Source organism: Callospermophilus lateralis, chromosome 14 (assembly GCF_048772815.1).
Source record: "Callospermophilus lateralis isolate mCalLat2 chromosome 14, mCalLat2.hap1, whole genome shotgun sequence".
NCBI classification, from domain to species: Eukaryota; Metazoa; Chordata; class Mammalia; order Rodentia; family Sciuridae; genus Callospermophilus; species Callospermophilus lateralis.
The window spans coordinates 45,601,620-45,612,994 of NC_135318.1; positions in this window are offsets into that span (position 1 = coordinate 45,601,620).

Sequence of the window (11,375 nt, forward strand, 5' to 3'; positions counted from 1 at the left end):
AACAGATCTCGTTAAAAATTATCATAGCCCTGGCTTTTTGCTCATTAATTCCTCCCTTTATCTTCCTTTGTATTATCTATAGCAAGTTTTCCATTTTTAATATTTTGGCATGGATTCACTCACAGGATCTTTAGTAAAAATAATGTGAAATGCAGTATTTTAATTCCCTTTAGTAAATGAAGAAAATGAGGCCATAAGGAGTTGGGTGACCCAAAAATTTTTTACATATGTACTTTAAAGCTTTATGCATTCCTCCATAACTCTATTTGTGAATCCCAAGAAAGTGCATCTGACAGATTTCAACTCCTGGGAATCTGACTAAGGACTTCAGCTGCAGCAGCTGAAATTCACCTTAGGAATGCTAAGGAAGACCTATTCCCTGGAAACATTAAATTCCTCAGAATAGCTTTGATTTGAGGATACCTCAGTGACTGTGTTTAATCTTCCCTGAAACGCCAGCTGCCTTTTACCCATCCTTCCTTTTCTTTCCTCACTCTGAGTAGCACTTGCTTTGTGGAATGATAGCTATCCCAACCTTCTTAGTCCTTGCCCTGTTTTTTTTTTTTTTTTTTTTTTAATAAAGACATTTCCACTAAAAAAGTCAGAGTGAAGCTGATTTTCAGAAAATAAACTACTGCTGGCCTTCAGAAAGACAGGAAATGCACACAAAGAAACTTGATGCTGGCAATTACAGCTTCCTGTGTCAGCAAAATAAAGCATTTGCAGGAACTTACTGTGAAACCATAATTCTAATACATCATCTTTCTCTATGTCCACCATCAATGCTGGAGGAGAACAATGGCTTCCTTTCCTCTTGCATTTTTCAAATTTCCTAAGAGTACCTCTCCTGTGTGAGCAAAGGAAAACCCTGCAGAGGATGGAGCCTGAGAAATGAAGTCCATTTCCTGCCATGTAGGGAAAGTCATAGAAGATGTATGGAAGGTACTGAGGACATAAGCCATAGTATCTTCATAGATTGTCCCAAATCACTCAAGAAGTATTGCCTAAGACAAAATTTTCTTACCTAGCCATTTTTTTTACACAATTAGCTTCTTCCTTGCCATTTTTTGTTGTGAATTTTTCTTATTAGATTAGGCACTGAAATTTTTAAATCAAAGCTTCAGTATCTCTTCTATTACCCAGATGTTACTGTGATATTATGAAATAATAAGAAATATGCATCTATTCTCTGAAATCAGTTCCTGAGACAGAACTTTTAGATCATTTTTAGATGGAGTACTAGGAGAATTTTATTTATTTTAATTTTTTTACACAAATGGAACACAACTTTTCATTTTTCTGGTTGTACATCATGCAGAGACAAAAAATTCATGCAATTATATACATAGGGTCATAATGTCCATGTCATTCCACCATCTTTCCCACCTCCATACCCTCTCCCTCCCTTCACTCCCCTATGCCAAATCTAAAGTTCTTCCATTCTTCTCTGGCCTCCCACCCTCACTATGGATCATCATCCACTTATTAGAAAAAAAAAAATTGGCCTTTGGTTTTGGAGGATTGGCTTATTTCACTTAGCATGATATTCTCCAACTCCATCCATTTACTGGCAAATGCCAGAATTTCATTCTTCTTTAAGGCTGAGTAATATTCCATTGTGTATATAGACTATAATTTCTTTATCCATTTATCTGGTTGAGGGGTATCTAGGTTGGTTCCATAGTTTAGCTATTGTGAATTGAGCTGCTATTAACATTGATGTGGCTGGGTCACTGTATGCTGATTTTAAGTCCTTTGGGTATAGACCAAGGAATGGGATAGCTGGGTTAAATGGTAGTTCCATTCTAAATTTTCTAAGGAATCTCCATACTGCTTGAGAATTTTTAATTTTTTTATTTTGGACCCTATTCTTGACAGAGATATTCCTAAGGATTTTGTAATCTCCTGAGTGATAGGAAACTGCCAGAGAGCTCCCAAATCCCTTGGAATTTCCTGGTTGAGAGAAGCATCTTTTGCTTCAAAGAGGTTGCTCATGATGAGCTCCTGGGTAGCTTCAGGATGGGAGCTGGTTGTCAGGGGATCGACTCTTGAAAAAAGGTTTGGAACTTTCACTACCACACCAAATCCTGGAGTCGGGGAGGGGAGGCGTAAAAGAGCTGAAGGCTTAGTTTCTCACCAATACCTGAAGAGTTGATCAATCATAGCTACATAATGAAGCCTCCATTAAGAAAAAAGAAGAAAAGAAAAGAAAAGAAAAAGTCAGGACTGGGAAATTTCTGAATAGCTAAACATGTGGAGGTTCATGTCCAGAGAGGACAAGGAAGTTCCATGCCCCTTTGCACCTACCTTGCCTGGTGCATTTCTTTTATCTAGCTGTTCATCTGTATTTTTATATATATATATATATATATATATATATATATATATATATATATATATATATCCTTTGTAATAAATTGGGACATGAAATTAAAGTGCTTGCATTAGTTCTGTGAGTAGCTCCAGCAAATTAGTCAAACCCAAGGAGGGGTTGTGGGAACCCTGATTTCTAAGCAGTTAAGTCTGAAGTGCAGGTCACAACCCGGGGCTTACGATTGGTATCTGGAGTGGGGCCCACCTTGGGGTACTGAGTCCCTTAGCTGTAGGATCTGTCACTATCTCTAAGTAGATAGTATCAAAATTAGGTTGGATTATAAGACACACATCAGGCATCAGAAGTGTTCTGAATGTTGTGCTGACTATGAAAGAGGAGAAAAAGCATTTATTTTCCGGGTCCATTGATCTTTTAGTCATTCATATACACTCTTTTCTAGCTTTCATATGCTCTGCAAGTGACTATTGTGCTACAATGTAAGAGTAGATGGGGCTAGAGAGAGAGCAAAAGGTGCACCTGCTTCTTGATCAATTTCAAGGCAGAAGCCCTTACTTATTTTCCTTACATGTCTTTATTTTTCTAAGCTTTTTCTGGGAGTATGAAATGGTGGTAATAAATAATTGTATACTTAATCTTCTACTAATAAGAGCTTCTTAAAGGAAAAAAATGAGTGTGATAATTTTTCCATATTTTAAATCTAAGGTATTTTACATTTTCCCTTTTTATAAAATCCTAGATGATGATTGATTTGATTATTTAACATGGACCACCATTAAGTCATTTATTATTTTAGGCTTTGGAAACCGTTGTGAATAAAACAAAAAGGTTCTCTACTCTTTAAATTTTTTTTAAAAAAAATTATTTCTAGAGACAAGAACCTTTGACAAATCAATCAAATGAAAAAAAAAGACTATTTCAGACAATAGTAAAATCTGTACTCAAAATAAAACATTTCAATATGAAAAGGAAAATAACTGGGTGTGCAGACAGCATTGTTAGAAATGCCTCACTGAAGCATTTATTTGGAAGCTGAAAGAAAAAAAGAAATTTTTTTTAACCTAAAGGCAGAACATTCTAAGCAAAAGAAGCAAAAAATTAAAAACTAATGCAAATATTCTGGCAGTGAAGTCATCACCCATTCTAGGAATACAAATGATCATTGTGGCTATCTCTTGAAGGAAGAGTTAAGGGGTTATCACAGAAAATTCTGGAAAAATAAGCCAGAATCTACAGGACTCTGAAGACATGTTGAATATATATATATTTGTATTTTATTCAGAGAGCAAGTGTACATCACAGTAGTGATGAAAACATATTTCATGTTCTCATTTGTATTTTGAATAAAAATGGTATTAAAATACCCAAGCTTTGGTTTTATCAAGTTATTGTTCCAGATAATTGTCACATTTTTAAAGACACTGATTTGTCATTATCCTTAATGTAACAAAATGGGCATTTAAAAATAGGTTCTGTTGAACTATTTTTGCCTAATATACAATACACTTATTCCTAAGTATGTCAAAAATCTAACAGTTGATTTTTTAAAATAATTTCCAAAACAATGTCTCCAAATTATGAGACTGTAACAACAAAGAGAGTTTAACTCTTGCTTGTGCAAATGGTTCAATGCTCACTATTTATTGATGGTTTGTCCTGAAAAGTCTTATTGGAGATCCAGACAGGCAGGAGTGCTGTATGAAAAATCTTGGTAAGGAAAAACTGTAAAGTAGTAATAGGTAGAGGGGAAAGCGTAATAGTGGTGAAGGAAGAGAGTAAGCATTAAGTGAAGAAATCCATCAGATAACATGAGAGTTCAGCACCGGAAATTACTTGTATTAGCCTGCAGGAACATTCCCTTAAGACAAAGGAATGCAAACTTTATTTTCAATCTCATAGCTTCCTAGTGAAAGTTTCTGTCCTCACACACAGTGAGCCCCAGGCCAGAGCAAGAGAAGCCCTCTTCCCAAAACCTGTGTTCCTGGGATGAGGGCAAAGGGCCTAGGTGTCATGGATGTGAGTCTCCCTTGGTAACCTAAACAGAATCTTCCCTCTCACTGTGCCTAGGTCCACTCAGAATATCATTTTCGTAATGAAAGTACTTCTTTCTAGCACATTGTAAAGAAGAAATACTCAACACATTAAAAGTCTTGAGTACCTCAAGGGGAAAATACATAACGTATATTAAAACGGGAATTTCATCCTTTTCTTTCAGACTCAGGTTTAAGAAGCAAAGCTGGCAGACAGACATCTGTGATGCTACGACTACAGAAGGACTGTCTTCCTGAGCTGAATGAAACTTCCCTTTAATGACTTGATTCTTAACACTTCCTTTTCCCTGTACTTCTCCGGAAAAGATGTCTTAAGGCATTCAATCAGTCAGAATTGTTGAATTTCTGTTTTGTGTAAGGCATTTTGTTTTCAACATTGAGTTGTATATATTGTCAGTTAAAGTTAAATGCTATGTGTTTGTATGAGAGTGCCAGTGTATCTATTATCAGGGTAATTTACTTGCTAATTTATTATTTTCCCTTCTATAACAGCTGATTTTCTTCTATAACAATGCCTTAAAAAATAAATGAAACAATGCATAATAGAGATATTTTTGTGAAAAATAGTACATAGCATATACAAATTGCATTTTAATTTGGAGCAAGAATAAAATTCTACTTGAATAGTTTCATTTCCTTTAAAAATGATTATTATTTGGACTGCATGAACTATTTTTACTATTTATAATTTTATTAAACACAGGAGTACATTAAATTTTTTTTAAATGTATATCTGCATTCCAGAATTACGTTTTATCCCACGGGACACCTGTAAGATAGTGATCTCCACCAGCAGAGAAAGAGTTAACATAAAAAGTGATAGAAATCTAAAACCATTAAAGCATTCCTCACTGAAAACATCTCTTAGAATTTTTACTCTGCGTTTAGACTCTAAACAACTATAGATGGTCTTGTTCTCTTTTATTATCATGCTTTTACTATTGAATACCTAACCAAGAATCTCTTCTGCTTTTGAGATAAAATTTCTCAGACCCAGCATTTCATTTCCCATGTCAATTTTGTTTCTTCCTATAAAATACAAATAAAAATGCTTGCTGTCAGTCTGGACTAAATTATGTAGAGACGAACATGAAAGGGGATTAAGGGTATGCTTCACTTTGGGGATTTTAGGCATTCCTAAATTCTTTTTTTTTTTTTTTGCTCTGTGTCATACTCCAATCCAGGTTCTGATCCAATGTTTCTACCAAAATCATGCTTGCTTAGTACATTCATATCCTCTGTTATGGAAATGATTAGCCTGCATATAGAAACTACATAGTCTAGCCCACAAAAGGGGAAGGATAGAAAAAAAAAATTTTTCAGCAGGGGACACAGGGGATTAATACTATTCCACATCCTCTGACTAGAATCACCCCCCTCAAGAGGAAGGGTCTGTGTCCTCGAAAATATTGAAACCCTAAATGATGGGATCATCACTGGCCCAGTTGTAGGAGTATTGATTTAGGGTTGTTATTTCTGGTGACCTTCAAGGATCTCTTTCCTTCCCCAGTCAAGGCACTCACTTTGGGCTTCATATATAGACAATACTGGTTATCATCTCGGAACAAAATTAGCAGGTAAGCTCTAATGATCCACTCTACCGTTCAATTGTTCTTTCAGATAAACTCAAATAACTGTATTTCAGGGATCCACCCCTACTTAATTTACATAAGAAAGAAGTTGGGATTTCCTTAAAATAGAAATCTTCCCCAAATTGCAAAACTTAATAAGGAAAATAGGAGAAAATTAATTCAATATTAAAAGTTTTTTGTTTCTAGCATTGGTGTTTGAGTTTTATCTCAAAAGATCAATCAGACTGAGTTTACAGAGTTCATGGAGCAGTGGATTGAAAGACAGAGCTCAGAGGAAAACACTGACAACTTTTTAATGATGGCTTTAAATGGAAGCCTACGAAATTATTTCTTAGAAAAATTCAGGATTCTTATTTACACATATCCCACGTAAAGCAGAATTTCCAGAATTTATTGTGTCTGAAACAAAAATATGATTAATTTTTTTTAAATTGTGGGAAATATACTTATCAAGATTTAACAACATTATTCTGGTATCAATAAAAGAACTGCAGAAGTAGACTAGAGAAATAAAGCTCTTCATTGGTCCTGCATTTGTTTAATTTTAAATTCCATGTGTCAGTTAATTGATTTATGAAGAATAAAAATGGTTAGCCAGGCAGGGTAGTGCACACCTGTAATCCCCACAACTTGGGAGACCGAGGCAGGAGGAACACAAATTCAAAGCCAAAATAAGCAACATAGCAAGGTCCTAAGCAACCTAGCTTGATTCTGTCTCAAAATAATAAATAAAAAGTGTTGGAAATGCTGTTCAATGGTCAAACACCCCTATGTTCAATCCCCAATACTACCAACCCCCACAAAAAAAGACAGGAGATTAGTGGAAGGCTATTTGGGATTTGTGATGGCACATTAAGTCCATCTCTGAGGCACTCTTATACAAATTCTCAGCAATCTTGGATAGAAATTTAGGAAACATAAAGCGCGCGCGCACGCACACACCCACACACCCACACACCCACACACACAACTGAATTTAAAACCAGAATAAGCATATCCACAGACCATTCATGGAAAAGACCAAATCCACTAGGCAATGCTGAAACCACATATGGCTGATAATGGGAACTGAAAAGGTCAAGGCTGATACAGGTCTGAGCTCCATGCTGCATCCAGAGCTGAGGTTGAGTTCCCAGATTTATAAAAGAATAAAAATAATAAAGTTGCTTTTCATCAAGGGAAGTAAAGAATAAGACAGTTCCGATGATCAGGACAAAATCAAATCCCCATCTAGCTTAGTAAATTGACCTTTGATTTCTCCAATGAAACAACAGAGGAGAGGACTTGAAATAGTATTATAACAATTTGTTATAGATAGGGGACAATGCAGGAAATCTGAAGTTGCTAGCAAAGATAAAGGAAGTGAAACAGAAAGGAGATTGTTCTATCTAGAACAATAGAATTTTACTACTTGAAATTAACCTGCACACAAAGATTCCACAAAAATATCCTGATAAAAGATAAGACATACGAGTGAAAGGATTATAGCACTTGAGTAGATAAATAAATAGATTAAAGAGGGTAGTGTTAGGGAACAGATGCATGAGGATGGTGAGAACCCAGGGTTAAGAGAATAATCCTATATAATGGGCCCACTGTGCTGACCCCCACATGCTTTTTCTCTAAGAAGCAAATTACTTGCAGCCCTGCCTGGCCTAAGTGGACAGGATATGTCACATTGCTCAGCAAACTATTTGTTAACTGCAGGAGAAATGCAGGCCCAAGATAATGTGGTTGGGAGAAACCCAGGAATTTTTTTTGTGAACAGATCCTGAAACTCTAGGAGATAAGGATAGTTCCTCCTAACCATAAAATCTGTAAAAACGTATAATTAAGAATCGAATTAGAACAGGTTAGCATGATCCAAGGTGATCTAGACTTGCCATGATAGTGGGGACTTGGAAGTCTGATATTGCCCTGCTGTCAGTCAAAAGTCAAGAGGTGAGCCTGGGTGAGACTTTATGGAAAATTCTCTGGGATCCCAAATAAAACTGGAGTACAGGAGAGGCAGTTTGTCCCTCTTCTCTCTGAGAGGACCCATTCTCTCCCTTGAGAGTGTTCCCTTTCTCCCATCCCTTTAATAAACTCATTCCTGTTACTCTGAGTGGGATATGTCTGAAAACTTTCTGACTTGGTTGCAAGAATCCAAGTTTGAAAAGGGGGCCTTTGCATTGCCTAAGTTTCTCAGAAAGCCCCAGCTCTTTAACAGTAGGAAGAAGAGTTTCACATTATCTACATCATCCCTTTCACAAGCCTGGCAGACAACATGGAGAGAGAGACTCTATGTATGGGAAAAGAGAGGAAGTGAGCCCCCAGCTTCACCAAAGACCCCTTCACAGTCCACCTTAATGAACTCTGATGCCAGGCCATTCCCTGTGGTCCATGGCTACAGCTGGGTCACCATAGACTGAAGTACTGGGTCCACCATCCACTAACCCAGGCAGCAGAGCAGCCAGCCTGAGGGCAATAGCAGTAGGCCTACTTGAGGATTTCCCCCACTGGCCTACCCTACCATTCAAGGCAAGGGCAAAATTATCACAAATAATCAAGAGATGTAATACCATCATAGTAACAAAATAAAGCACAAGGAACCAACCTTAAAGAAGTGGAGATCCATGAATTGTCTGACAAGAAATTCCATAATCTTAAAAAAACTCATTGAGCTATAAGAAAACTAAATGATATTAAAAAAACAATGAATTAGGAGAAAGAGGAGGAGGTGGATTTATTACTGTTCAGCAAACAGAAATAATACAAAAGAAACCAAACCAAAATTCAAGGACTGAAGAACACAAAAACTGAAATAAAAAATTCCACCAAGAGATTCAACAATTAAACAGATCTTCTTTGAGATATACTGATTGATAATCAAATTTTCAAAATTCAAAGGCAGAGAAAGAATTTTGAAAGTAGAAAGAGAAAAATGCCTTGTCATATACATGAGGAAAATCATTAGACTGTGATCAGATTTCTTAGCGGAAACTGAGCAGGCCAGGAGGGAGTGGAACTGTGCATTAAAATATATATATCAAAGAGGAATAAATGTTAATTTTAAATATTCAGACATAAATCCTTAAAAAAATTAGATGTTGTTAAGTAAAAACTCACAATAAGTCAATTTCTTGGTAAAATATCACCCTCAGGACCCAGCTATCCTAGTGAGGACTAGTACAAAAGTTTTTGTTGTTAGATAGGAAGAAATTTAAGATTCATGGACTAATCATAATAAGGAAGATGAGATAGTACTAGAAGAGAAAAAAATGGTTGAGAGAGTTTATAAGTAGTTGAAAAAGAAATATAATAAAATTATCAGAAATAATCAAGAGATGTAATATTATCATAGTAACAAAATAAAGCACAAGTAACCAACCTTAAAGAAGCAACATTTTTGGAGACTCAAAAAAATGAGACGAGGTAAAGTGAAAAATTCTTGCAATGGGTATGGGAATATATGCTCTTGACTTGACAGATTTATAAGTATTTCAAGTTGTTTTCTCAGTATCCTTCCACTTTCTCTCCCCTTCCCTCTGTCAACAATGCTTTTATTCTACATTAATTATTGGTGTTTGGGGTCAGAAAGGATTCAAGAAAGAGTAATATATTCTCTAAAATTTAAAGTTCACTGACAATAGGTGTCTAAAAACAGTTCAGATCAGATATTCAGTAGGTAGACAGGTCAACATAGGTAGAGATGAATACATACCTACATACACAAATAAAATTAGCCAACTAATTAGCCCTAAAGTCTCCACATATTTTGGTTTTGAAGTCTTCCCACCTTCTGGTGCATTTGCATGTGTAGAGTACCTATAGAGTGCAATTAATTTTAATTTAATTGTTTTGGAACAGGGTCGTCCTACTAGGCTGAAAGAATTCAAACAAATATTTGATGATTCTATGCCAGCAATCATTTCACCCTCAGCTTTACTTAGGGTTCCTTTAGCTTTCACTGGTTCCCTTTCCCTGTAATGTATAGTAGCAGATTCCCTCATGTTGTGGTGAGACTTTTGCAGGTAAGACGGGAAAACAGAGTTTTTCAGTGTGTGTGACACTAACATGGCCTTGTGAACTCCCGCTTTCTTTTAACTGGAACATATCCCCATGAGCATTGAAGATTAGGGCTAAAGAACACAAAAACTGAGATGAAAAATTCCACAAAGGGATACAACAATTAAATACAACAGCTCTTCTTTGAGACATACTCTTCAATGAATTTCTGATTTATCAAGAATATTTCTTCGTTGCGTCGCCCCGGCTAGAGCCGCCGCCCGCGCCCGGAACAGGTCCAGCGACCTGCCGGCGTGGTAGTCAAGAAACCCCGGAGGCAGCGCTGGCGCAGGAGCCGGCGGGAGCCGCGCGGCGTGGGACTCCCAGCTACCGCTCCCACCAGTGCTGACAACTGAGGTCTCTTGCACCGACTCGCCTCGGCGTGGGACTCACGGCTACCGCTCCCACCAGTGCTGACAACTGAGGTCTCTTGCACCAGATACGGGGGCGTGGCTACCAGAAGGTAAGCAAATTGGCTGGGGTTCTCAGCCCCAAGCTCTACAAACTTAGGCCCTGAGGGAGGCAAACAAGGGGAGTGTGCCCAGGCACTAATGAAACAGCTGCTCCACGCGTGTGCAAGGTAGGCGGAACTGTGAACACCGACAAAACAGGCCCAGTGGACCGCCAGACGCATCGCTCCGGTTGGGGGAGGGGCAGAGCCGCTGGGCGCCTGCAAGGTAGGCAGACCTGCGACTCACCAGCAGATCAGGTCCAGTGACCCGTGGAGCGGCAGAGCCACCCCTGCACCTGCAAGGTAGGCGCACTTGCTACCCAACGGCAGGTCAGGCCCAGAAACTCTCGGAGGGACACAGCTGCTCCACGCGTGTGCAAGGTAGGCGGAACCGTGACCACCGACAAAACAGACCCAGTGGCCCGCCAGATACATCACCCCGGTTGGGGGAGGGGCAGAGCTGCTACCAGCGCCTTTTAGGTAGACAGACCTGCAACCGACAGACAGAACAGGCCTAGTGGCCAGCGGAGGGGCAAAGCCGCTGCTCACGCCTGCAAGGTAGGCGGACCTGTGACCACCGAAAGAACAGGCCCATCGAAAGTACAGGCACAGCGGCCTCCCGGCGTGGTAGGCACATTGCCTCAATTGGAGGAGGGGCAGAACCACCGCCAAAGCCTGCAAGGGAGACGTTGCAGCTATACAAGAGCAATATAAATATATAGGGGGAAAAATCAATAACACAACAGTTTCACCAAGCAGAAAGAAACGCGATCAGTATGAAAAGACAAGGAAAGAAAGGGCCACAAGCAATGCAGTTCAATTCAACTTTAGAAGAGGTAATATCTGCAGCAGATGGAATGTCAGATAAAGAATTCAGGATATACATGCTTCAGATGATCTGG